General features: G+C 37.1%; 1 pseudogene; it reads right to left on the reverse strand.

Annotated features, from left to right (window-relative positions):
* LOC130221809 (sterol regulatory element-binding protein 1-like) overlaps nt 1-23,989 on the reverse strand; it is a 29,826-nt pseudogene extending 5,837 nt beyond the window's left edge.
* Nucleotides 23,990-26,851: the final 2,862 nt, after the last annotated feature.

Genomic DNA, 26,851 nt, shown 5'->3' on the forward strand with positions numbered 1-26,851 from the left:
TCATCAATAATGGTGTGCGCAGTTTCCTTATGGCAGAGAGGGGCGGCGTGGTGGCAAGAAGGTCACTGGTTCAAAGCCTCGGCTGGGTCAGTGGTGTTTCTGTGTGGAGTTTGCATGTTCTCCCCGTGTTTGGTGTGGGTTTTCCTCCGGGTGTTCCGGTTTCCCCCCACAGTCCCAAACACATGAGCTATAGGGGAACTGATCAACTAAACTGACTATAGTGTGTGTGAATGAGTGGTGTACGGGTGTTCCCCAGTACTGGGTTGCAGCTACAAGGGCATCCGCTGTGTAAAACAATTGCTGGAATAGTTGGCGGTTCATTCCGCTGTGGTTGATCTCTGCTGAATAAGTGACGAAGCTGAAGGAATGATGTGACAGAGAGGGGTTATGAATGTGCAGTCTCCTTCTCTAGAGTAATGTTCAGAACACTCAGCAGCATCGTGCAGCCCTGATCTGCAGACGACTCCCACAATATCACTGACATGATCATAACAGCAGGACCCAGACGTGTGTATTCAGAGAGCGGGGGCAGACTGGAGTCTCAGTGGTGCAGCTCTGTGTTGCACTGCAGGAACATTGCACACTACACACACATGCAATGCAACTACAATGCACTACAGCTCCGTCCAGGACACACACGTGTGCGCAGACACACACACACACACACAGACACACACACAGACAGACCTTGTCGAGTGTGTTGGCGCTGCAGTGCCGGGCCGAGGTTCAGGCTGTCTCTGAACAGAACACTGGCTCTCTCGCAGTAGCTCAGGCTCAGCTGCTGACTCTCAGGTTTGGCCAGCAGGGTGCGCACCGCTTTGAACACGTTCACACAAGCCTTTCGGGAGAGGACTCCTGCAACACACACACATACACACATTTAGATCAATGCATGAACACACACAACACACACATCAGAAACACACATCAGAAACATACTCGCACACATCAAAAATGCGCTCAACACACACACACACACACACACACACAAACTTCACAAAACACGTCAGAAACACACAAACATAAACAACAGAAAAAACACACCAGAAAACACACACACCTGAAACACACAGACATAACATCAGAAAACACACACACACACCACACACACCACACACACACACGCACACAACACACCATAATCACACACACACACATATATATCAGAAACACACAGGTCAAAAACAGACACACATCTGAAACACACAGACATAAACATCAGAAAAAACACACACACACACACACACCAGAATACACACACACGCACAGCACATAATCACACACAACCATAATCACACACAACACATAATATAAGAAACACACGCACACACCAGAACACACACATGTCGAAACAGACAAACATCAGAAACACACACACACACACACCACACACACCACACAACACCACACGCACACACACATCAGAAACACACACACAAACACCAGAAACACACACATCAGAAACACACATGTAGAACAGACACACATCAGAAAACACACACACACACACACACACACATCAGAAACACACACACAGACAGAACAGACAGAGAGTGTGTGAAGCGTCTCACTCTGCGGACTGCAGCTGCGTGGTAAATGCTCCACCGCTGGGTAAAGTCTCTCGGCCGCCGCGTCCTCTCCCTGCAGCCAATTAATGACCACCACCACCATTGAGGACCACCACTTAGAGTGCGGGTCACAGCCTGGAGGTCAGGACACAGCGGGAGATCAGGCACACACACACACACACACACACACACACACACACCACACACACACACACACACACACACACACACACACCACACACACAGTGTCCTTCATTACCCTGAATATCTTCAGCTTCAGTGAAACCATCAGGCCCTATTTCTACCCTGTTGTCTTGCCTTGTTATGTCTTGTTTCTGGCCCAATATCTACACAATGTTCAATCAAGAAGCTCTTAGTAGATGAGCAAGTAAATATTCAGAAATAATGAGTCTAAATTAATCTGGAAGAGCTTTAATGCGCTTCAATAGTGTTGGAAACAGTAACAGTGTTGGAAAAAATGCTAGATATTACTATTTCAAGCCTGTGTTACTGTTAACATAACACACACATAACACACACTTTCCCATTACTCTCCTTATACAGGGTTTCTGCAGATATCATCATGTCAACTTTAAGACCTTTTTAAGAGCATTGAGTATTAAATGTAAGACCTGTATCACAATATTAAAAGCAGGCATACACATGAAGAGAAAATGCTACATTAGTGGTAAAATAAATGTATTCTGATTGAACAGTACTGAAGACAGGGAGATCCACCATTGAACTACAGGAAAACAAACAAACAAACATCTTAAGGCTATCGCCGCATCGCGCACCTCACGAAACGGACGAGGCTTTTATACTTGACGCGTTCGCACATTGAGATATTCTTTGAAACGACAGGGGGCGGTCAAAAGAAACCCACTGTAAAGTCAGACGGATAAACAGAGAAGTAGGAAGTTTCCGGAACTCCGTCATATCATTATTATCAGTGAAGACTTTTAAACTAATCGCTTTTTATTGTTTTTCATCTTTTATTTTAACGATTATAAAGATTTTTAGAACTATTCAAGATGTTTTAAATCAAACTTTGAGGCATCACTTGGTTTTGTTCATATCTCAGACAGTTCTACCTAATAAAGTTAAATATTAATGCTACAGAACATGGGTTGCTCTATAATATATCTTATTATGGCAAGAATAAAAGCAATAAAAGTACACTTACTAAAAACACTGACTTTTATTTAGCCCACTTAACAGTTCACACACTACTGTCTGACTAGTCTCTGTCCTCTACTTATAAGCTAAAAAGGCAATAATGATCCAACATTCCTGACCATTCTCACCAATAAAGCCTAGAAATTGGCCATCAGTATACTGTAAACCGACAGGTTCATATGTTCATTTACAGTTATTTAATTTTAGTTTGTAACTATTAAATTGTTTTAAATTGAAACTTGTAACATCTACATCAGTGTAAAAGCTATAAATGGTGGAAAAACATATTCTGTAATATTAAAAACACCTGAGTCTCCACTTTTGCCTGGCCTCTCTTTTGTTTTAATAAACGTATCCCTCAGGTTTTTCCAAACTTTTACAAAAACTTTCCTCCTTTCCCACTGCTGTGGCAAGAATTACTGGTCATCTGGTTCTCCTTATGATCACGCATGGACGGATCATACAGATGTCTGTACAGTCGTACCTGTTTCAGACAAAACCTCTTCAGTGTTTCATATTTAACTCAAATCAAACGTGGCGCCGCGTGAACTGTTCATCCGAGTCCTAAAAAATTTAGTGAGCTCGCGCGCACCCAAAGCGAACCTCCGCAAACACAGCGATGACGTCACATTCGCCGCGCGCACTGAGTTCAGGAACAGAAAGCTGATTGGCTATTGCATGTTGGTCTCATTTGTAGTTGTAATACTGCAAATTACATTTGGACTAGTGAATTAAAGAACTACAACACCACGAAAACCAAGCAACAACAACAAACAAGGATTTCTATGAGTATTAGATGAAAAGAATAAATAAGACCTGTGCAAAAAAATATTTAAGACCTACAACTGCCAATTTAAGACTTTATAAGGCCTAAAATTTAGATTTTTTTAATTTGGACTTTTTAAGACCCCGCGGAAACCCTGTAAAAAGTAACTAAGTATAAAATTTAGTTGCTTATTAAATAAAAAAGTGAATTAAGATTGGAATATATTACTTTTGGTCCAACATTGCATTTAAATGAACTGAAAGTCTTTCAAGCGCAAAGTCTGTTTATACAATGGTTGCCTAGCAACATAAAAAGCACAGTGCACTGCTCTTTACTAAAGTCTACAAAGTGCACATCACGTTTCAGGACTGAAATGAGTGTTTTGGTGGGATCGGTCTGGCTCTGGTTAGTTTTGTGGCTGTATTTTGATGAACACTATTCATTTTAAGCTGGAAAACATACGAGTCTATGAGGTTTGCTCTCTGTTTTACAACTGGTGGATCATGAAAAAAAATCTCTGTATTTACACAATGCTCTATGGACTATTCTGTCAAGGCATCAGGTAACGTTAACAGATTTAAATGTTTAATTACTGTAATATTATTTTAATACATTGTTATATTTGTTTGCCAGTTATTGTTAACAAAATTTAGCGTTTTGTTTTCTAAAACGTTTCGTGGAAGATCATGACCGTAACACATTAGCTTCATTATAAATGTAATAAATAAGATGCTTGTTTGTAGTACATTATCCTTATTAATGCTCTTTTTCTTGCTCACTTCTGCAGCCATACTGTAGCTGATGCATTCTGGGAGATTTTTCAATCCCCTTCATTTGTAGTGTGGTCCTGAAAAACATCTACACCTGCAAGACCTACAAGATGAAGAGATTTGGTACACCCTGACGGCTTCACTTAAACACTCGATGCGAGAGGATGAGCTAGAACTGTGATGGGGCATTATCTGGATCAGCCAGCAGTGTTGTTATTATTCTCTGATCCAGAACTCCCTCAATGCATCAGTATATGAAGCTGACCTGTGACGGTGGCCATGTTGGAGCCGATGGCGAAGGATTGTGTTGTGGCTCCGGCTGCGTCTGCGGCACTGGTCAACAACTGCAGGTATTCAAGAGCGTCCGAGAACTCACTGTCAACACACACACACACACACACACACACACACACACACACAGGCACAAATTAACACTACAGATGAGACAGATTCAGAAGAGTAACGGGCACAAATAAGACATTTTATTAAATTTTCGAGATGCAAATTTATTTTTTTTAGGATTCCTTCATGATTCTGAATAGATAGCATAACAAAATAAGCACAAATAGTATTTACAAGATTTTACCTCTTTGTTTTTTTTTTTTTTTGTTTTTTTTTTTAAAAAGAGTTTTACAAAAGTCTTGTCTTTAATCTAATTTTTATGATCAACAATATAACTGGACTTCTAGTTGATGATTTGGTATCAGAAGTGTCTTATATGAAAGGTAAAGGCCTCTAGATAGGCTTATTGAGCACAATAAAATCTGATCATGTCTTGATTATTGATGATTTGATTAGGACAGTAGGTCTGACTCTGCTTAGACTAAAGTCTGCTCACTGAACCTTCAATAATGTCCAGTATAGAATATGTGCTCATGCTGCAGTGGAAACAGAATGAATATTGTGTCTGACTCCATCATGAGCTTGGAGGACTGCATCCATACATCTCTGACTCAAATCACTGATTAATAAAGTCATCTGGAATGGTGAAGAAAGCCTTCTTGCAGGACTCCCAGAGTTCATCAAGAGTCTTTGTGTTCATCTTCAACGCCTCCTACATCTTACCCCAGATGTGCTCAATAATGTTCATGTCTGGTGACTGGGCTGGCCAGTCCTGGAGCAGCTTCACCTTCTTTGCTTTCAGGAGCTTTGATGTGGAGGCTGAAGTATGAGAAGGAGCGCTATCCTGCTGGAGAATTGTCCCTCTCCTGTGGTTTGTAATGTAATGGGCAGCACAAATGTCTTGATACCTCAGGCTGTTGATGTTGATCATCCACTCTGCAGATCTCTCGCACGCCCCCATACTGAATCATGAAACCCCAAACCATGATTCTCCTTCACCAAACTTGACTGATTTCTGTGAGAATCTTGCTCCATGCGGGTTCCAGTAGGTCTTCTGCAGTATTGGTGATGATTGAGATGCAGATCAGCAGATGATTCAGCAGAGAAATCCACCTTCTGACACTTTATGATCAACTAGAAGTCCAGTTATTATTTGTTGCTCTTACAACTGGGATCAACGACAAGACTTTTGTCAGGGAGCGTACACACATTCATTCACACACACATACTATACACACAAGTGTGTATGTGTATAACAAAACAAGCAGTGAATGTGTAGCAGAGTGGTGAGAATGTGCACACATACACACAATTACACACACACACACACACACACACACACACACACACACACACACACACACACACACACCCGTCTCCATCAGCGAGGCTCTTGTCTCCTCTGGGTTGAGCCACACAGTATAGCGCCTTCTCCAGCAGATGCCTCGCGAAACGCCTGGGGTCACCTGAGCCAATGGGTCAACTGCAGACAACCACAACACACACACACTCATTATTAGCACACAACACAAAATAACACAGCTCCTTTAAAGTGTACGCACTGCAAAAACACAAGAAACAATCTTATTTCTGGCCAAAAAACTGTGTTGATATTAACTCTTAATGCCAGTTATTAGAAATGAGGAGGCCCACATGGAATCTGCGCACGCTGTTTATTTACTTGTGTAATGTGTGTAAATTTATATTTATTGAGTTTTAAATTAATTTCACTAATGTTATTGTGATTTAATAATGGTAATATTAAAATGTTCATGTGATTTATTTACAATAAACTGTGTAGAGTAATATTTTCTGTCTATTAGTAGATCTATTATACAGGAGACTTGCTTTGTTTTACCAATAAAGTGGATCTATTTGGATTTGCATTGTAAACATTTAATAAAAATTTTAAAAGGTATTATTTATTATTCATATATTAAGTTATGATATATTAAGTTTTATATATGATAAGTTTTATATATAAGTTTTATATATTTAGTTATGATACTCTAAAATAATTTAGCAAAAATCTGCAGATTTTTTACCAAATTGTCAGCAGAAATAGGAAAAATGTCTGCAGATTCTGTCTGGCCCTAGAAATGAGTTATTAAAACTATTATGTTTATTATGTTTAGATATGTGTTGAATTTCTCTCTGTTAAACAGAAATTGGTGAAAAAATATACAGGAGTGTGAATAACGCTGACTGTTTAACTGTATCTTCTGCACCGCTGATCATCGGTCTGTGTTTCTAGTCTGAATCTCCCCAAATCTCTCATTTATTCCTCATATGTGAGGATGATTATATTCTCTGCTGCGGACCTGAGTTTCCGGCCTGGCTGTAGATGCTCTCCTTTGGGTGCTGCGGATGGTCCAGTCCTCGTCCACGAAGAAGCGGTGACCCAGAGGGTGACACAACCACTGCATGGCCGGCGGACGCTGCCCGCTCGTGGACAGACAGGCCTGACGCGCGCTACTCAAAAAACACTCGCTAAAAAACACACACACAAACACCATTTACCACATGAAGAACTCACACACACTGTAAAAAGAGAGATTTTGTGTTGCGTTTATAAATAACGAGTCAAAATAATTGAGGTTTTCCTTAAAACAAGCAAGGGTTTCTGTGAGTGTTAGTTAGGGTTAAGGTTAGGGCTAGGGTTAGGCCACTATCATTAACCTGAGAGAAGTCTGTGTAACATCCTCACTAACATAGTGAAACGAATGTGTGTGTGCGTGTGTGTGTTGTTGTGTGTGTGTGTGTGTGTGTGTGTTTAGTTATACTTAAGGGCTTGATTGTCCTCACTTATAAAGTGAGATATCAATAGGAGCCACTAATGTTGACATTTCACTGCTCCACACTACTTAAAGGTGCTTTTAAATCAGTCAGAAGATGTTTTTATTAGTGTCTAATGATGTGCAGTTGATTCTGTGAGAGTCGGTTAGGGTTAAGGTTAGGGCTAGGGTTAGGCCACACACAGGATAATGAACCTGAGAGAAAAGCAATAGAAGTCTGTGATACGCCCTCACTTAGATAGTGAAACAAACACGTGTGTGTGTGTGTGTGTGTGCGTGCGTGCGTGCTTACAGTAGTGAAGTGCAGCAGGCGGGGCAGGCTAGTTTTGACCCGTAGGGCTGCAGACACATAGATTTCGGCCAGTGTGGCCACAGGGAGGCAGTCTCCAGCACACTCGGCCAGATTGAGGGCACTCAAAGCCATGTGGATCGCAGAAAAGGTGGCTTCCTCCCAGCTTACCTGCCCACACACATACAAACACAGGAAGATTTAGCACGTGTGGGTTAAAGTGTGTTGCAGTATTCTGTCTGCAGTACAGTAGCAGAGCTCACAACCGGGCAATTTTGTGTTTAATAGGCATCTAATAGACATCTAGCATTGATGACTTGGCTAAAACGAGGCTTAATTTGCGCTGTCGGTGAACATAGAGTGTCTAACAACAGCCCAAAATAAGACTAATCATCAAATAGACAGATTAAACAGACTTCACATGTGTAGTTATTTATCCCTTTAATACCCTGACAGCTAAATTTAGCCTTGATTTAACCAAGACATCATGTTTAGATGTCTATTAGACATCTGATAGACATCTATTAGACATCTACAAAGCATTTATTAAACATATATTAGACATCTATTAGCATTTACTAGAATCTATTAGACATCTAATTGATTTATATCAAGCATCTAGTAGACATCTATTAGATATATTTTAAGTATCTGATAGACATCTATTAGACATCCACAAAGCATATATAAAGCATATATTACACATCTATTAGAATCTATTAGACATCTAATTGATTTATATCAAGCATCTAGTAGACATCTATTAGATATATATTAAGTATATATTACACATCTATTAAGCATTTATTAGAATCTATTAGACATCTAATCAATATAAATTAAGCATCTAGTAGCCATCTATTAGATATATATTAAGCAGCTATTAAACATCTATTTGGCATCTACTAAGCATGAATCAGACCTTATTAGACCTTTATTAAGCAACTATTAAGCATATATTAAGCATCTATTAGACATCTAATAAGCATATATTTAACATCTATTAGACATCTATTAAGCATATGTTAAGCATATATTAGACCTCTACTAAGCATCTTTTAGACGGTGGCAGTAGGGGAGATAAACCATAACAGCAAAAACTCAAATAAATATATAACAAAAAGGAATAATAAAGGTGTCCAGTCAGTGTTGTACCGGTCATGTGCAGCTGGTGCAGGCGGTGGTAGACCAGCGCAGCGTCGCGGCAGCTCTTGCAGTTGTCCTCCTGCAGGGGGCGATCCGGTCTCAGCATTCCGGCTCGCGAGGCTAACCAGCGGCCGACCCACAGTCTCTGCAGACACAGACGTAGTGCCGACCACAGCACCGCACAGGCCAGATCCAGCTGAGACGTGGGCAGAGGACGACCCAGAGCCTTCAGACACGTCCTCAGGTTCTGGGACGCCTGCGCAAAATCACCCTGGTGGAGGAAACAGATTAAGATAAATCAGAGGTCTCTGAAGACACGTACAAATAGAGAATGTCAAGTCTTCATCAAGTCTGATTATAATAAATACGATTAATCAATGTTTAGCATTAGAGGCTGGAAATATTCTGGAAATTCCATGATGGTGAACTCTGACCCCCAGATGAGTGTTACTTACTCTGGCCAGGTCCAGATCTGCCTGTTTGCGGTGTCTCCAGAAGAGGACGGAGGACTCGGAGTGAGGTCTGGTCACTGGTTCTCCATACACCAGCAGCCGGATCAGAACTCCAGCCACCAGCACACCGTTCAGCAGCCACACCAGAAGAGTGGGCAACATCCAGTCCATCCAGCCCCACGACTCGCCTGCGCACACACACAGATTCAGTTAGGGATATTATATAGTTAGTGAAATACTTTAAACCATAACCTATTAGAGTGGACACAGCCTAATATAATAAATACACACATTTATAAAGTAAATAAACAGGACTTCTCTGAGAGCAGAATTCAGTGTGTGCGGGTCTATATTGACCTGAGTCCGGTACGGCCAGCATGCTCCTCCCTGCAGCGTTTCCCGCCACCGAGGCTCCAGCGCTGCTCCATCCTCCACACAGCAGTGACGCCAGTGGGTTAAAGGACAGAAACAGCAGAGTAAAGGCGCACAGAGCCATGCGGGAGCGGTCCCAGCAATCCCTCCAGCCCTCTCCACCACTGCCTAATACACACAAAGCATAGCCATATTCCTGTAGGGTCTGTCCTTCAGCAATTAAACACTTGCATCATGTGTTAGGCTTGAAAACATATTAAATATTCTCGTTGCGATTAACTGCTGACACTTGTCATGCATGGGTCAATTTTACCATGCGGTGCTTCTTGTCTGGTGTGAAACCCACTTTATATCATATCTCAATCCGCCAATGAAGATTATTGATTCGATTAATAAAAACAAGCCTTATACCTCATTAGTGGATGAGCAAGTCATTGATTGTGAGAGTGTGTTACCTTGCTGTCCTCCGCCAATGGGGCTGTCGGGCTCCGAGTCGCTGCTGTGCTGTGAGTATGGGCCGCTGGATTGAGGAGAGCCCACGTCTGAAGCTGGGGGAGTGGGGATTTCTGGCTTCACGTCCACCTCCATGGTCACCATCCTTCAGAGACTCTGCGGAGGGAAACCAGCGTTTATTAATGGACACCCAGTGAGTCTGTGCATGCAGAAAGATGCAGATTTTTTTTTTAACCAATCAGTGAGTCTATTTATTTATTTGATAAAATGGTCCATGTTGACTTGGCATTGGATTTACGGCGGCTGGAAGTGATCTTACTGTTCTTCTGGATGTTCATTTTGAGGGCCATGTTCTCCTGGCTTCAGCTTCTGGTTGGACTGCTGAAGGTAATCGGATGTACTCGATGGCTTTCTTCAACACCGCAGACTTATTGAGCCTGCAAACGAGAGAAGATTCATCTCAGAAAGACACTTTAAAGCTCAAACCAATACATCAATGAAAGCTTATTTATTCAGATTTAATGCAATGTATTAACCGTTGAGTGTCTTTGTGATGTATACGGCAGTGTAGACTGATAATGAACGCTGACCTTAGCTTCAGTTCCAGCCACCAGGTCTTTGAGCTCTAAAATCTTGTCGTTGATGGAGGATCGGTAGCGTTTCTCGATGGCGTGTGAGCGGTGCGTTTCTCGCCCTTGTGTGGTTGGCAGCCTGGTTTCCCACTGATGGCGATACGGTTGATGGCAGCTTTTCTGTGTCCACCACCAGAGGGACAGTGGTCAGGATGGTGCCTCCACTCATCAGTGCCTGACAACACAACACAACACAAAATAAACAACGCAGTTCTACATTTAGATTTCAATGCTAAAACTGGTATCTGCAAATATTGGCAGGTCACGCGTACCAAATAAACAGAAATCGGAATCAGTATATATCGGTATCGGCAGGTCACACTTATCAAATAACAGAAATCGGAATCAGTATATATCGGTATTGGCAGGTCACAACTTATCAAATAAACAGAAATCGGAATCAGTATATATCGGTATCGGCAGGTCACAACGTACCAAATAAACAGAAATCGGAATCAGTATATATCGTATCGGCAGGTCACACGTACCAAATAAACAGAAATCAGAATCAGTATATATCGTATCGGCAGGTCACACGTACCAAATAAACAGAAATCAGAATCAGTATATATCGGTATCGCAGGTCACACTTACCAAATAAACAGAAATCAGAATCAGTATATATCGGTATCGGCAGGTCACACTTACCAAAAAACGGTGAAATCGGAATCAGTAAATATCGGTATTTGCAGGTCAAACTTAACAAAGAAAATGAAATTGCAATCGTAAAATATCGGTATCGGCAGGTCACACTTAAAGAAAAAAAGAAATCAGAATTGGCAAATTTTGTTGTCAGCAGTTCACATTTACCAAAAACATTTAAATTGGAATTACTAAATATCAGTAATGGCAGGTCAGACTTAATAAAAAACACTGAAATTGGAATCAGTAAATATTAACAAACCAAAAAAAACGGAAATAGGAATAGTCAAATATCGGTATCGGCACGTCACACTTACCAAAAAACAGAAATCGGAATTGGCAAATATTGATATCGGGAGGTCACACTTACTAAAAAAATGAAAATTGGAATTACTAAATATCAGTAATGGCAGGTCAAACTTAACAAAAAACTAAAATAGGAATCATAAAATATCGGTATCGGCAGGTCACACTTACCAAAAAACAGAAATCTGATCAGTAAATATCGGTATCGGCAGGTCACACTAACCAAAAAAACTGAAATCAGAATCAGTGGATATTGTTATCGGCAGGTCCACAACCAAAAAAAAAAAAACTGAAATCGGAATCGTAAAATATCGGTATCGGCAAGTCAACTTAACGGAAATCAGAATCAGTAAATATCTGTATTGGCAGTTCACACTTACCCAAAAATGGAAATCGGAATAAAAAAATATCAGTAATGGTAGGTCAAACTTACAAAAACACTGAAATCAGTATCATAAAATATCGGTATCGGCAGGTCACAATTACCAAAAAATTGGAAATCAGATTAAGTAAATCTTAAAAAAAAAAAAAAAACTAAAATCAAAATCAGTAAATATCGATATTGGAGGGTCACAATTACCAAAAAAAAACGGAAATCGGAATAGTCAAATATCGGTATCGGCAGGTCACAATTACCAAAAAAATGGAAATCAGAATTAGTAAATATTGGTGGGTCTCACTTACTAAAACACTGAAATAAAATCATCAAAGATCAGTATCAGCAGGGTCTCACCAAAAAGACTGAGCTGGACCGGTTATTTTTACACTTTACAGTGCGGTTTTTACATATCACACATGTAATATGATGTGTAATAAATAAAACCGCAATGCAAAGTGTGAAAATATTTAAATTTTAGATTTGCATTCTGATTGACAGTCAAAATTATTCGTCCTGCTGTTAAATGCATTGTGAATATGAGTGAGCGGGTGTACCTGCAGTGAGGTGTTCTGGACCGGCGCCTGTAGACGTGAGTGTTGTAATGCAGGGCGATGCTACTGTCGTCACCATCGACCACGTCAGGTTTCAGAGTTGTGAGTAACAGAGAGTCGGCCTTAATGAACTGCGGCTGCAACAAACCTGCAAAAACACATGATAGATGATCTCACCGCCATGTAAAGCTGCTTTTCCAATGCACACAACATTTGTAATTTGCCCCCTAGTGGCGGGTTGCAGAAGATTTTCATCATGTTTATACATCTCAGAAAAAACATAAGTGAAAGCTATAAAAAATAAAATCTCATGCACACGGACCTCCTTATTTACAAGCTATTTTAATATTTATATCATCTTTTAATAATGCTCTAACCATTTTCCCTCCAAAACTGATAGGGGTCTAGGCATTTCTGTTATATATATATATATATATATATATATATATATATATATAGAGGTAACATTACAATATGGTTGTATTAGTTTTACTTTACTTTAACTATCATGAACAAATAATCAACAATACCTTTACTACAGTATTTAATATATTTGTTAAAGGTAATGTAAATAAAGTCATTCATTGTTCATTCGTTAACTCGCAGTGCATTAATATTGATAACGAGTATGAATATTGATGTTAATAATGCATTAGTAAATGTTGAACTATGATTAATAAAAGCTGTGCAAACATTATTTATTATTAGCTCATGCTAGTAAATATATTAACTAATGAAACCTTATTGTAAAGTGTGACCATTGTTATATTGATTAATATGACTGCATTATACATATACAGCATATATAACATTCAAAAGAGACTAAACACAACCTATATAAAGACAAGCAAGTAAAGGACATTTTTAATTAATTAAATAAATGAGCCTTTTAACGTCATTCACTTGTGTGCTTCTGAAAATTCCCTGCGACGACCACTGGAGGGCGACCTGACAGACATTTCAAAAGCCGAAAAGGATGACAGCGATTGGCTGAATGAACAGACCAATCAGATCACTCACAGGCAGCTGCTGCACCTGCGTAGGGAGGGGCTGTGTGGGCGGACTGGAGGAGGCTGTTAGGATTGGTGAGGCCGACAGACTCTGGATCGCCATTGGCTGGATATTTTGTGGAGAGGTGGAGACACTCGGGATTGGCTGAGGCGAGCTCTGCTGAGTGACAGCTGCGAGAACCAATCGGAGAAGAGGAGAAGAAAGTTCAACTACAACTCGGAAACATCATAAAGATACAAATGCAATAAAGTGCGCCTTTCTGAGACGTCATACAGTACTTTTGATTAATCAATTGTAAAATATCTCCGTGTAGTCTTCGTCGTTTAAATAATTAATAATTTTATAGAAATCATCCATGTTAAAGCTATCTATCTATCTATCTATCTATCTATCTATCTATCTATCTATCTATCTATCTATCTATCTGTCCATCCATCCATCCATCCATCCTTGTTTTAATGCTATATAAGCAGCACTGGCTATGCCAACACTTGTACTATATATATATATGTTCAACCATTTATCCATTTATCTATCCATCCGTTTATTCATGTTTTAATGCTATATATGATACTATATATGCAATAATGTTTGTTTGTTTTTATTTATTTGTTTATTTTAAATGTCATATCAGCAGCGTTGGCTTTATGCATGCCTACACTTGTACTAAATCCTCAATAGTGTTGAGGTGAGAATGAATGGGTGACAGGAACTGCGTGAACTCTGCTCTTTCCTTGTGTGATGCTGTCTTCTCTCTTTGACCTCTCCTAGACATTATCTAAGCCTACATGATAAGCAGACAGAAACACACACACACACACACGAGAGCGTGTACAGTGAAAGGTCAGTAGGCTTCCAGGACTGACAGCATATATACTATAATCAATCACAGCCACTTCAAAAGAACAGATCAAAGGTGATGCGTTACGTAGTCGTAGCAACAGTGGAATTCATCACCAGCATTACTCATCAACAGCACGTGTGTGTGTGTGTGTGTGTGTGTAATTATTGCACACTGAATAATCTGAAAAGACTTTAACTGGAGGGAAAGGTGAGTCTCAGATGTAATAATAAATTAAACTACATGAACTCGCATCAAGTAGAACTTCACTCAGGGCTGTTTTCTGATTTTTCTGATCATAACTGGGATTTTAAATATTGATTAGCAATATTTCACAAAAGAGCTGCAGGTTTGATGTGGTGGCTTTAACAGAGCCAAAGCAACACCAAGCATAATCACATACAGTATGCTGCTACTAATTTAACACTGAAGTATCTTAAATCAAATTAAATAAATGGTCCCACTTTATATTAAGCGTCCTTAACTACTATCTACTTATATCAAATAATAAACACAATGTACGTACTGTGTTCATAATGTATTTGACAGCACTTGTGGTGGCTCTTGAGTTGGCATAGGGGTAGGGTTAGGACAGGTTTGGTGGTATGGGTAGGTTTAAGCGTGGGTTAAGTTTGTAAGGGATGGTCAACAGCGTATATTGAAGGGAAACACACACTATCTACAGTCTATGATTATTTATTGAACATCAACGTTCAACAACTGAAACTAAAACACACATTGCCTAAAAAGACAGTCAAAAAAAAGTACTAGGAAAAGTCACTGAAAGAATTGAAATCTGAATGTCGATATCGATTAATCGCCCAGCGCTAATATATATTCACATGAGCAAATATACAGAAAGTGTAGTCGTCGATCTAAAACAGACTTATTAGTAGGCTGTTCATATCGGTTTAATTGTTTTTAAATTGTGTGCAAATAGAACCTTTTCCCACACTCTGTATCAGATGTTTGAGTTATACTGAGGTTAAATGCACTCATTATCTTATCAGTTTTGAGATTCAGCATCAGTAGATGTAATTATCATGTTTATGATGAGATAAGAGGAGTTTTACATTCTCTGGCAGCTCAGACACGTCTCCAACACAAACAATGGTCAAGGAATTTCTCACAGTATTATTAATTAATTTATTATTATTAAAGCCATTTTAAGCTCAATATTATTAGCCCCTTCAGCAATATTAGTGTTGGATTGTCTCCAGAATAAACCACTGTTATACAATGACTTGCCTAATTACCCTAACTTTACCCTAATTACCCTAGTTAAGCCTTTAAATGTCTCTTTAAGCTGAATACTAGTGTCTTGAAGAAAATCTAGTCTAATATTATGTGCTGTCATCATGAAATCAGTTATTAGAGATGAGTTATTAAAACTGATATGATTAGAAATGCAAATACAACAACTCAATTAATAAATATGCAATAAAACAGATGCATGTGAAACTCACGGCTGTAGGTGTGTGTGGTGTAGGAGCTGTAGAGGGGCTGCTGGGGGCTGCTGGAGGCTGATGGAGGAGTCTGGCTGGAGGGCTGGAGGCTGGCAGACGGAGCAGGCTGAGCTTTGGGCTTGTGTGGTCTGCAGCGCCGCAGGGGTGGAGCTCACCTGGAATATCATTAATCAATCAATATCATTCAATAAATAATCGATAATCAGTAATCAACAAATAATCAAAAAGTAAATCATCAATAATTAATAAATAATCAATAAATAAATCATCAATAAATAAAAGATAAATGATCAATAAATAATCAATAATTAACAAGTAATAAATAATCAGTAATAAATAAATAATCAATAATCAACAAATAATCATGAAAAAACATTAAATAATCATCTATGATTATTACATAATCATACATGATCAATAATTAATAATCAACAAATAACCATAATTAATTAATAATCATCAATAATAAATAATCTAATAACAATTATAATTATAATAACTAATCAATACATCAATAGTCATAAATAATGAACAAATAAATATTAAATAACAATAAGTAATAAATAACCATAATCATAATAAATCATTAACAATTAATAATACATCAATAATTAATAAATAAATATCAATAATCAACGAATAATCAATAACCAATGAATAACCAATAAATCATCTATAATTATCAAATAAATAATCAATACATAATCAATAATCAACTAATAACCAATAATTAATAAAAAAATCATCAATAATCAATAAATAATGATCAATACAACAGTAAATTATAAATAAATAAAAACAATAATTAATAATCCATAATCCATAAACAAACAATCAATAATAAATAAATAATCAACAAATACTCAATATATAATCAATAATCAATGAATAATTAATCAACCATTAATAAATAATCAATACGTAACTAATAATCAATAAATAAATCATCATTAATTAAGAAATAAATAGTCAATAAATAATCAGTAATAAATAAATAATCAATAATCAAAAAATAATCAATGAATAACCAATAATCAATAAATAAAACCTATATAGTTCATAAATAATCAATAAATAATCAATACATCTAGTAATGTGAGCTAACAGAATCAATATAGCTAGTTTGGATATCATGTGGACTTTAATCGGTCAATAGGCATCCAGTCGGTCAAGGGTTAAACAGGCAATCTGAGCATCCCTACTGCTGGAGGATGAATACAGTAAGCTAAGCTGACCTGTGCGAGGGGAGCCTGCTGGAAGCTGTGCAGCTGGAAGGCTTTATCTGTGGGGATGGAGGAGCTGCGGGTGATGGGGGGTCCCCAGCAGGGCGTCCAGATGTGGGCTGGAGCTGAGGATGGAGGAGGCGGCGGGTGGAGGAGCAGCAGGAGACGCAGGGCTGGAGTGAAGCTGCTCCTGCGCTGGAGCCGCCGGAGCCGGGAACGAGGCCTGATCGAACAGCCCAAACTCCATGTCCTGAGTGTTAATCAGCTGCAGCATATCTGAACAAACACACAAGCAGACACGATACAGTTAGCAATGTGTTCCCCTTAGAACCCGACCGTATGATGATCATCAATTATTGTGGTGTCTAGGCATGGGAAGATCACCGGTTTCAAGGTTTACCGCGGTATGGGAGAGTCGAGGTTAACAAATGCCCTGTTATACAGGTGCTACAGTATACAGAGGGGGGAAATGAGTATTGAACACACTGTTATGTTATGTCCTGGGAATAATCTCTCTGAAGGAGCTGCTGACATGGAATTAAGGAGGGAAGGAGAAGGAGAGAGAGCTGAACTACTGAAATATACTTAATTATTAATATAGAAGGCTTGACTGGTGTCACAATCTTGACGCTTCTGTGGGTCTCGCCTCCCAAATCTGAGCTTTATCATGTATTCTCTATTGGATTGGGATCAGGTGATTGGCTAGGCCATTCCACAGCTTGATTTTCTTTCTCTGAAAGCATCTGAGAGTCTCCTTGGCTGTGTTTGGGATCATTGTCCTGCTGAAATGTCCACCCTGGGTTCATCTTCATCCTCCTGCTAATGTTCATTTACACTGAGGAAGGGCAGAGGGCTGCTGAAGAACTACTGAGAGATTTCAGCTGCTGTCTGGGCCTTCACGCTGAACTACACCTTCCTTTCTTCATGTGTTCAATGCAGTTTCCCTGCGTATTAACACTTAAATTCATTAATAAACTAAATAGATTTGTTTTCTTTGCATATATGGATTTCTTTGCTCGTCATTACCAATATCCGGTGAAGATTTCTAGTCAACAGCATTGTGATTACTGCTCTAAAATCAGCTCTTTTATAAGGTCTGGGTAAAACACAGCAGCTTTTTCCCCACATTGAACACTACAGATTTTATTTTAAGAAACCTTTCAAATATCTTGGAGCAGTAAACATGTCAGGATAATTAATTTAACTCGTAATTCAGGATCTGCTGCCTTCATTAGTGTTCAAACACTACTTAAAGGCATCTTTGGAGATCTTTCTGTTCTGTGGATTACAGTACGAGAAGGAGAACAGAGATAAGGCTAGATCTATTAGTAGATCTGCTGACTTGAGCAATCATTATATGCTAATTGTGAGCTTTTAATGATGGGGAAATACAGTGTTTTTTGTTGTTTGTTTATTTTAAAGAGGTTTGCATGAATCTGAATATGAATTAAGGCTCTGGTTCTTAAACCTTTAATATTTAGACTTTTCTATTCAGGTAGTGATGTATTAATTTTAAAGGTCTATAAGACACATAATTCCAGAAATCACATGTGGATCACTCTTCAATATACAGCTCGTACTTTATGCTAATGGTGACCTTTAATAAATGGGTGTCAAAAACACAGATCTCTGTACAAAACACATACAAAACCCCTTACATATACCACAGCAACAGTATAACATCAAATATAGCAGTTTTAAAACCTTGACTTTTTCAAACCACGGTATACCTTGAAACCCATGCCTTATCATAATCATAACTCTAAAAAGCGATGATCGTTTAAATGATGTGCACGGTTTCAGTTTCTCATGTCATGAGTGCCGTCACTGAGAAAAACCCATACATGGAAATCATACTCCCCGCGTGGCTCGCAAACAATCACTCAGTGCAACATCTTTACTAGCTGTTATTCCCAGTCTTTCTGTTCACTAAGGTAGACATCATTCGGGGACGTGTGCATGTGCTCTTTGTAGAAAACAAGCATGTCATGTCATCTCATGGCCGTGAATACATCATTACATCAAGACAGAAATGAGATTTGCGGGTGAATAATACCTTATGTGTGACTCTTCTAACAGCATGTGGAGGTGTCCACGATAATGAGCAATGTATAATAAACAATGCGAAGACTTGTGTGACGGCCTTACTGCTCCTCTCCTCAACTTGAAAATATAATTGGCTGAATGGTAGAGACGCTGGATTAGATCGGTATAGGGGGTCGAATAGAGCGCGTGATGTTTTTTATATATATATATATATATATACACATCAAGGTGCAGATATTTAGACTTAAAACATCAAGAATGACTGAAACCCTTGCCTGTTATTGTCTGCTGTGATTTTCCCAGCATTAGGGTTTATTTTCAGCTCTACAGGTTCAGCTAGTGAAGGGGCAGGGCTAACGGGAGTAAAGGCCTTAACTGATTGGCCAGGTTTAGATCAACAAAATATGCATGACACAAGATAATTTCATTTATTGCACTTCTCTGTGATATAAATATTGAATATACACAGTTTCTGTATTTTTTGTGTTTATTTGCGGTGGTGAATTGCATTATGGGATGTCGATCTCTGCTCTGTCCACTTCTGATGTTGAAAATTCAACTCTACAGTTTAACAGAGTGACTTTTACTGACATTTTAGTCATCTTAAATATAATATCTAGAGAAATAAGTGTGTAAAATAGCAGAAAATGTGCTGCAGTTATTACAAGGTTTCTGTAGTGTAATATACACCACCAACACACACTATATAGCACTGCAAAACTATATAAATGATCAGAAAAGACACTTTTTTATAACTTTTCAAGGTTAAAAGGTTGCTGAAAGAAAGATCAACATCCCATAATGCAATTCGAAGCAGAATTAAATAAAAACATGAATCCCAAAATACAAGAAACTGCTCATTCAGGGATATTTTTACAGTGCATTTACAATATATTGTACAGTCCTAACACACACACACACACACACACACACAAGCATATGTTTTCCAGCATATGTTTTACACAGCGGATGCCCTTCCAGCTGCAACCCAGTGCTGGGAAACACCCATACACACACACTCAAACACTACGGCCAATTGAGTTGATCAATTCCCCTATAGCGCATGTGTTTGGACTGTGGGGGAAACCGGAGCACGCAGAGGAAACCCACGCCAACACGGGGAGAACATGCAAACTCCACACAGAAACACCAACTGACCCAGCCGGGACTCAACCGGCAACCTTCTTGCTGTGAGACCACAGTGCTAACCACTGAGCCACCGTGCTGCAATGAGCTTGTAATTATCTGATATTTAAATAGGCAATTTACTCCAGCAGACACAACTCAATCCATCATCCTGAAGTGAAAGTGCAGCGCTGTTCATTTCCTCAACAAACCATTGATCATCATCATCACACTATCTTTAATCAATGGTTTATTGTCTTTAATAAATCGCGCTGGGCGATTAATCAAATCGATTAATCAAATCTGTTCAGGTCAGTTTTTTCATTCCCCTAAATGATTATTCACATTAAAATATTTATTTAGAGAAGATTGAAGAAAAGCACTGCTTAAAATATTATTTACAGGATATGCAAGAGTTCTTTTATTTAGACCAGATGCTGCTTATACTGTTAATATGAAAAACATTGAAAAGAATGATTTTATTTCCATAAGTGTGAGTTATTTAGGCAGTGTGTGTGCTTTAACTTCAGTTGTTCAGCGTTGATGTTCAATAAATAATCACAGATAGTAGATAGTGTGTGTGTTTCCTTCAACTCTGTTAAAATCAGTAACGCACCCTTCATTCAGAAATCTCTCACTTGTAATATGCGAGCATACAAAACTGTAGAAAACTTGTCAACTGTGAGGACAAAATTAAATAAGTAAATAAAGGAATCGTTCATTACTCGCAATCGAGTTCAAATGAATCAAGGCCGAATCACCCAGCCCTCATCTGATCTGTCACATGAGATTAAATAATGATCATATTATCATATAATACATGTCACTTTCAGATAATGTCATGTAAGTTACGAGATACTATTGTATAAAAAAGAAATAAAAATTAAAGTATCCCAGAATCAATTATAAGCTGATGCGACTACACTATTATTAGGATTATTTACTTGTTTTGATGCATACATTACATGTTATAGTTCATGCACAGATTTTACACTTGATTATATAATAATAATAATAATAATAATAATAATAATAATAATAATAATAATAATAAAAATAATATTAATAATAATAAAATAATAATAATAAAAATAATATTAATAATAATAAAATAATAATAATAATAAAAATAATAATAAAAATAATAATAATAATAAAAAAAATAATAAAAATAAAAAAAAATAATAAAAATAAAAATAATAATAATAATAATAATAATAATAAAATAATAATAATAATAATAATAATAATAATAAATAAAAAATAAAAAATAATAATAATAATAATAATAATAAAAATAATAATAATAAATAAAAATAATAATAATAATAAATAAATAAAAAAAAATAATAATAATAATAATAATAATAATAATAATAAATAAAATAATAATAATAAAAAAATAATAATAATAATAATAATAATAATAATAATAATAAATAAATAATAATAATAAAAAAATAATAATAATAATATAATAATAATAATACTATGAAAAAATGATGATGAATTATTATTATCATCATTATTACATTGCATATTATACCATTACCTGCCTAAATGATTACGCAACATATTATATTATAGTTCATGGACAAATCTTCTATTTTTATGAAGAAAAATAGTAATGATCATGATGATAATGAATTAATTATTGCTATCATTATTAATAATATTATGCACGTATTACACATTATACCATTTGCATGCATATTATAAAAAAAAATCACTGTTACATATTATATTGTAATTCACTTACAAATGATTTAAGTATAATAATAAGAACAATAATAATGATGGATTATTATCCTTATTATTACACATATTGCATATTAGACCATTACCTGCATATTACGAATATTACAGTACATATTACAGTTCATGCACTAACTTTACAACTGATTTAAGTATAAGAACACGAAGATGAAGAATAATGATAACGATGATGATGATGATGAATTATAATTATCATTATTATTAATATTATAAACATATTGCATATTACACCATTCACATGCATATTATAATTCATGCACTAACTTTATAATTGATTTAAGAATAATAATAAAAAGATAATAATGATAATGAATTAAACATGGTTATCATTATTAATATTACGCACGCATTACTAATACCATTGAGATGCATGTTACAAGTGATCACACTACATATTATAATTCATGCACTGTTTTTACCATTTTTAGGAACAATATAATAATTATGATGAATTAATTCTTATTATTTACACATATTGCATATTATACTATTACAAATAATAACACTATGTATTATATTATAGTTCATGCACTCATCTTAATTGATTTAAGTATAATAATGATAATTATTACTCTTATTATAATCCTGATCAGTGTGTCTATACCCTGCTCTATTTTAACTCTTTATTTTTCTTAATATATAGCTATATAGGTGCAAAAAAATTAAAATAACACCTTTAAACTGCTTAAAAATATGACTTCCATCCACGTGACCCTCTATAACACAAGACTCCTTCACTGTGCACACGCATGGCCGGTGTGTTTGTATGAGGTGATCGCGCTCAGCCAATCAGAAGCCAGGAAACGCGTGACGGGGGTTACTATAGGACATCGTCCGCTTCAGATCGGGGTTACTGTCGGTCACCTACTGTACATTTACCGAATAATGCAGAGCATACACCTGTACACAAACACACACCTGCAGCTCCATTATTAACACTAACGATGATAATTCTGCATGGAAATGTTTGTTTGTTTTTAATAAAGCGCATTTAAGTTTAATTTACAAAGACTGATTATGTTTAATTACTATAAATGAGAATTATAATTAATAAATGTGTTGTTAGTAGGTTTAATAAACCGAACAGCCTAAAGCAAGTAGGGAATGTCCGATAATAACCTCGCGTGACGTCACGCCAAAGGGGGGCGGGGCTGCTCCCAATGCAACTCCTGCTGCCAGACAATGAAGGCTGTCTACAGTCTAATAACAGCTTTAATAAACGCGTTAACGTGTAAATAATACACCTGCACATCTCATATATATGTTTCTCACATTAATATGAATATCCCTATCATCACGCCACCGATCTCATCTACTCACCTTTATCTCCACAAGCAAAATAATCATCTAATATGTGAATTATCACATATATAATCACACAGTGGCATCATACGTGACGACAAATATTAAACATGAGTGTGGTTATCATTATAAACACACGCATGAGCATCTGACAGCACATGTACAGATGACTCGATCACTCTCCACACAGATATTCGCGTTCTCGAGCTGGAGAAGAGGAAAGCGAGTGTAAATAAATGTTGCTTTACCGTCGATGTCATTGAGCAGGGCAGTGTCAATATCACTGGGGTCATGGAGAGACAAACTGGAGTCCAGAGTGTCCAGAGAAGTGTCGTCAAAAGACAGATTCATTGTCCTCAGATGCTCTTTCAAAAGTACGAGACGACAACAACAACGAGCGTTATTCCATGTAAACTAGCAACTTCCCGCGCTTTCCGGCCGAGTAAACATGTTGTCGTGCGACGATTTCACTTGGTTGTCGGTTAATTCAACTTTTAGTCAGCTCGCGTTCCCGTCCATACTGCTGCACAAGGCAAAGTTGACTTAGGAGTTTTGCTTGGCACATTAGCATTAGCAGGCAAACATTTGATTGACGCGGCCGCCGACCAATCAGAGCCCGTGTTTGAAGTTGACGCTTCATAACATGGCGGGCGCGCTGTCAACCGCCATTCACACAGGCTATTTTTCATTAATGCCTATATTTTATCTTTAATGGGCTTAAAAAACAAACAAACAACTAAAATAATGTCTTACAGTGTATAAACTTATTTAAATTTCCCCTCTGTTTGCATTATTTGTTTAATTTCTATTTAATTATTATTTTTTTTACAGTTTTTTTAACGTATTCTGCATAATTTAACAGCCAATATGTGTTTTGTAATGTTCAAAATAAAGTTTCCATCTTATATTGTTAACTGTTAACTCAATAAATAATGACTTTTAAGCTTTGCTTTTTGAATACGTATTTTAAAACCCCTTTATTTAGTTGATTTTATTTTATTTGTTTGACTTTTCATTGTTAAATATATTTATTTTATTTATTTTTATTGTGTATATATATATACTTATAATGTATACACTATTTTGGGGCTTAATATTAAAAATACCCATCATTGAGATACAGCAAGGAAAAATAATGATTGAAAGAAGATAATATACATCTATAACGCTTGAAAGACTTGCTAACTGCAAATGGAGTTACTCATATGATACTTTAATTTGTTTTTAACGTGTTACAGAATGGCTTTTGTCTTAGTGTTGTTGTTAATAGTTGTTATTTTATCTAAATGTCTGCAAACAATATAAACGTGTTTATCATTGTCCATTTAGTACTCTTATTATTAGTATACTTTTATTATTATTATTATTATTATTATAAATACCTGGCAATAAAGCTCTTTCTGATTCTGATTATTATTATTATTATTATCATTATTATTATTATACACATTATACACATCCTTGTTTCTCTATGTTGTTTTTTTATTTCATATTATTAATTTGAATGTGTGAATGTGCCTTGTGCTGTTGTTTGTTCCTTGTGTCGTGGTGCACAATGTGCTGTTAATATTAAATACAAAAGAAATACTTTTGTTTACAAAATCTCAGCGGGCAACGGCGTGGTCGGGGCTTCAGAGGGCTTGTCTCCGTTAGCCAATCGGAATCGAGCAGGGGTGGGATCTGGAGAATCATGTTCGGTTGAGCCCTAGCGATGACTCCGCCTGTAGAACCAGAGAAACCAGCCAATGGGGAGCCAGAAAGCGAGTGGGGTGATGTGACGTCACGCGTGTGGCTCCGCGGTTACATCATGTATTTCTCTTATAGAATAAATCGAATTAAACAGAGATCGATATTCAATAAAGCAGAACATCTGATGTGTACACATATTAATAAAACACATATTACAGGTATATAACACACATTTAAAAACATTTTATTAGACGCACAGCTGATGTTAAATGATATAATAAACGGATGTGAAATCGGATGGATTGACCTATTAGCCTATTAGCTGCCTGTGTTTACAGTGCCTCAGTAATGGAGGTGTTTCATATATGATGAACTCATGCACAGATATAGAGATAACAACACACAGGTGAAGTGTGTCAATGACCGAGAGTAACACCCGCGCAGTACACACACACACACACACACACACACACACACACACACACACACAGGAGGTTTGTACAGTTTAATCTTCAGTCCATCAGTTGATAAAGAGTCAATATTAACGTTATAGACTGACATTATTGAAAATATTTGTATAATTAAGATGAAATATTCACTATAACTATATATATTATTACATAGTAGCATTGACAAAGTAATCAGATAATCCGTCCATCCATCTCTATATCTAATTCTCTACTCATCCATCTCTCTATCCATTCATCTCTCTATCCACTATCATCCATCTTTTTATCCACCAACCCATCATCCATCCATCCATCTCTCTATCTATCCATCCATCCATCATCTCTCTATCATCCATCCGTCTATTCATCCACCTTATACACATCCATCCATTTCTCTATATCCATCCATCCACCATTCATCCCTCTATCCATTCATCCATCCATCTCCATCCACCTCTCTATACATCCATCAATCTAAATCCATCCATCCACCTTATACACATCCATCCATTTCTCCATATCTATCCATCCATCATTCCTCCCTCCATCCATTCATCCATCATCTATCCATCAATCTCTCTATCTTCTATCCACCCATCTTTCTATCCACCAATGCATTATCCATCCATCTCTCTATCCATCATCCACCCCTATATCCATCCACCCATCTCTATCCATCCATCATTCATCTCTCTATACATCTATGCACCCAGTCATTTCTCTATCCATCCATCTATCCATCCATCATCCATCCATCTCTCTGTCCATCCACCTTATATACTCTTTTCATATAAGCCCATCAAAATGAACCACACCACAGAAATGTCTGCATTAAGCAAATGAATCACTTTAATAAAATAGTTTGGATTAAAACAATACATTTGACGACAGGAAACGTTTATTACATTTCATTATCCTAAAATACATTTAAGACATTATGAGATAAATAATCAGTTAAGACTTTTACCCTCATAAAATGGCGACATTCATTGAAGCAGTTAATCCCAATGATGAAGCGGAGATTTTACACTGTCACTCATTCAAAACAAAAACACAGCTGTATCCGAAATCACCCCCTATAACATAGTCCACTTAAAGGAGTGAATGAAACGAGTGAGTGAACTGGAACACTACTGAGTGCACTGAAGAAATACGTTTGTTTGTGTTTTGCTGCTTAATAAATCCCTCAGGCGGATTATAAAGATCCTGTGATCGTTTTACAACACTCGGCGAGGTGTCTATTGGTAATGAAACAAAGATTTGATTTCTGTCATGTGTTCA

The sequence above is a fragment of the Danio aesculapii genome, chromosome 3 (assembly GCF_903798145.1).
Source record: "Danio aesculapii chromosome 3, fDanAes4.1, whole genome shotgun sequence".
Lineage (NCBI taxonomy): Eukaryota > Metazoa > Chordata > Actinopteri > Cypriniformes > Danionidae > Danio > Danio aesculapii.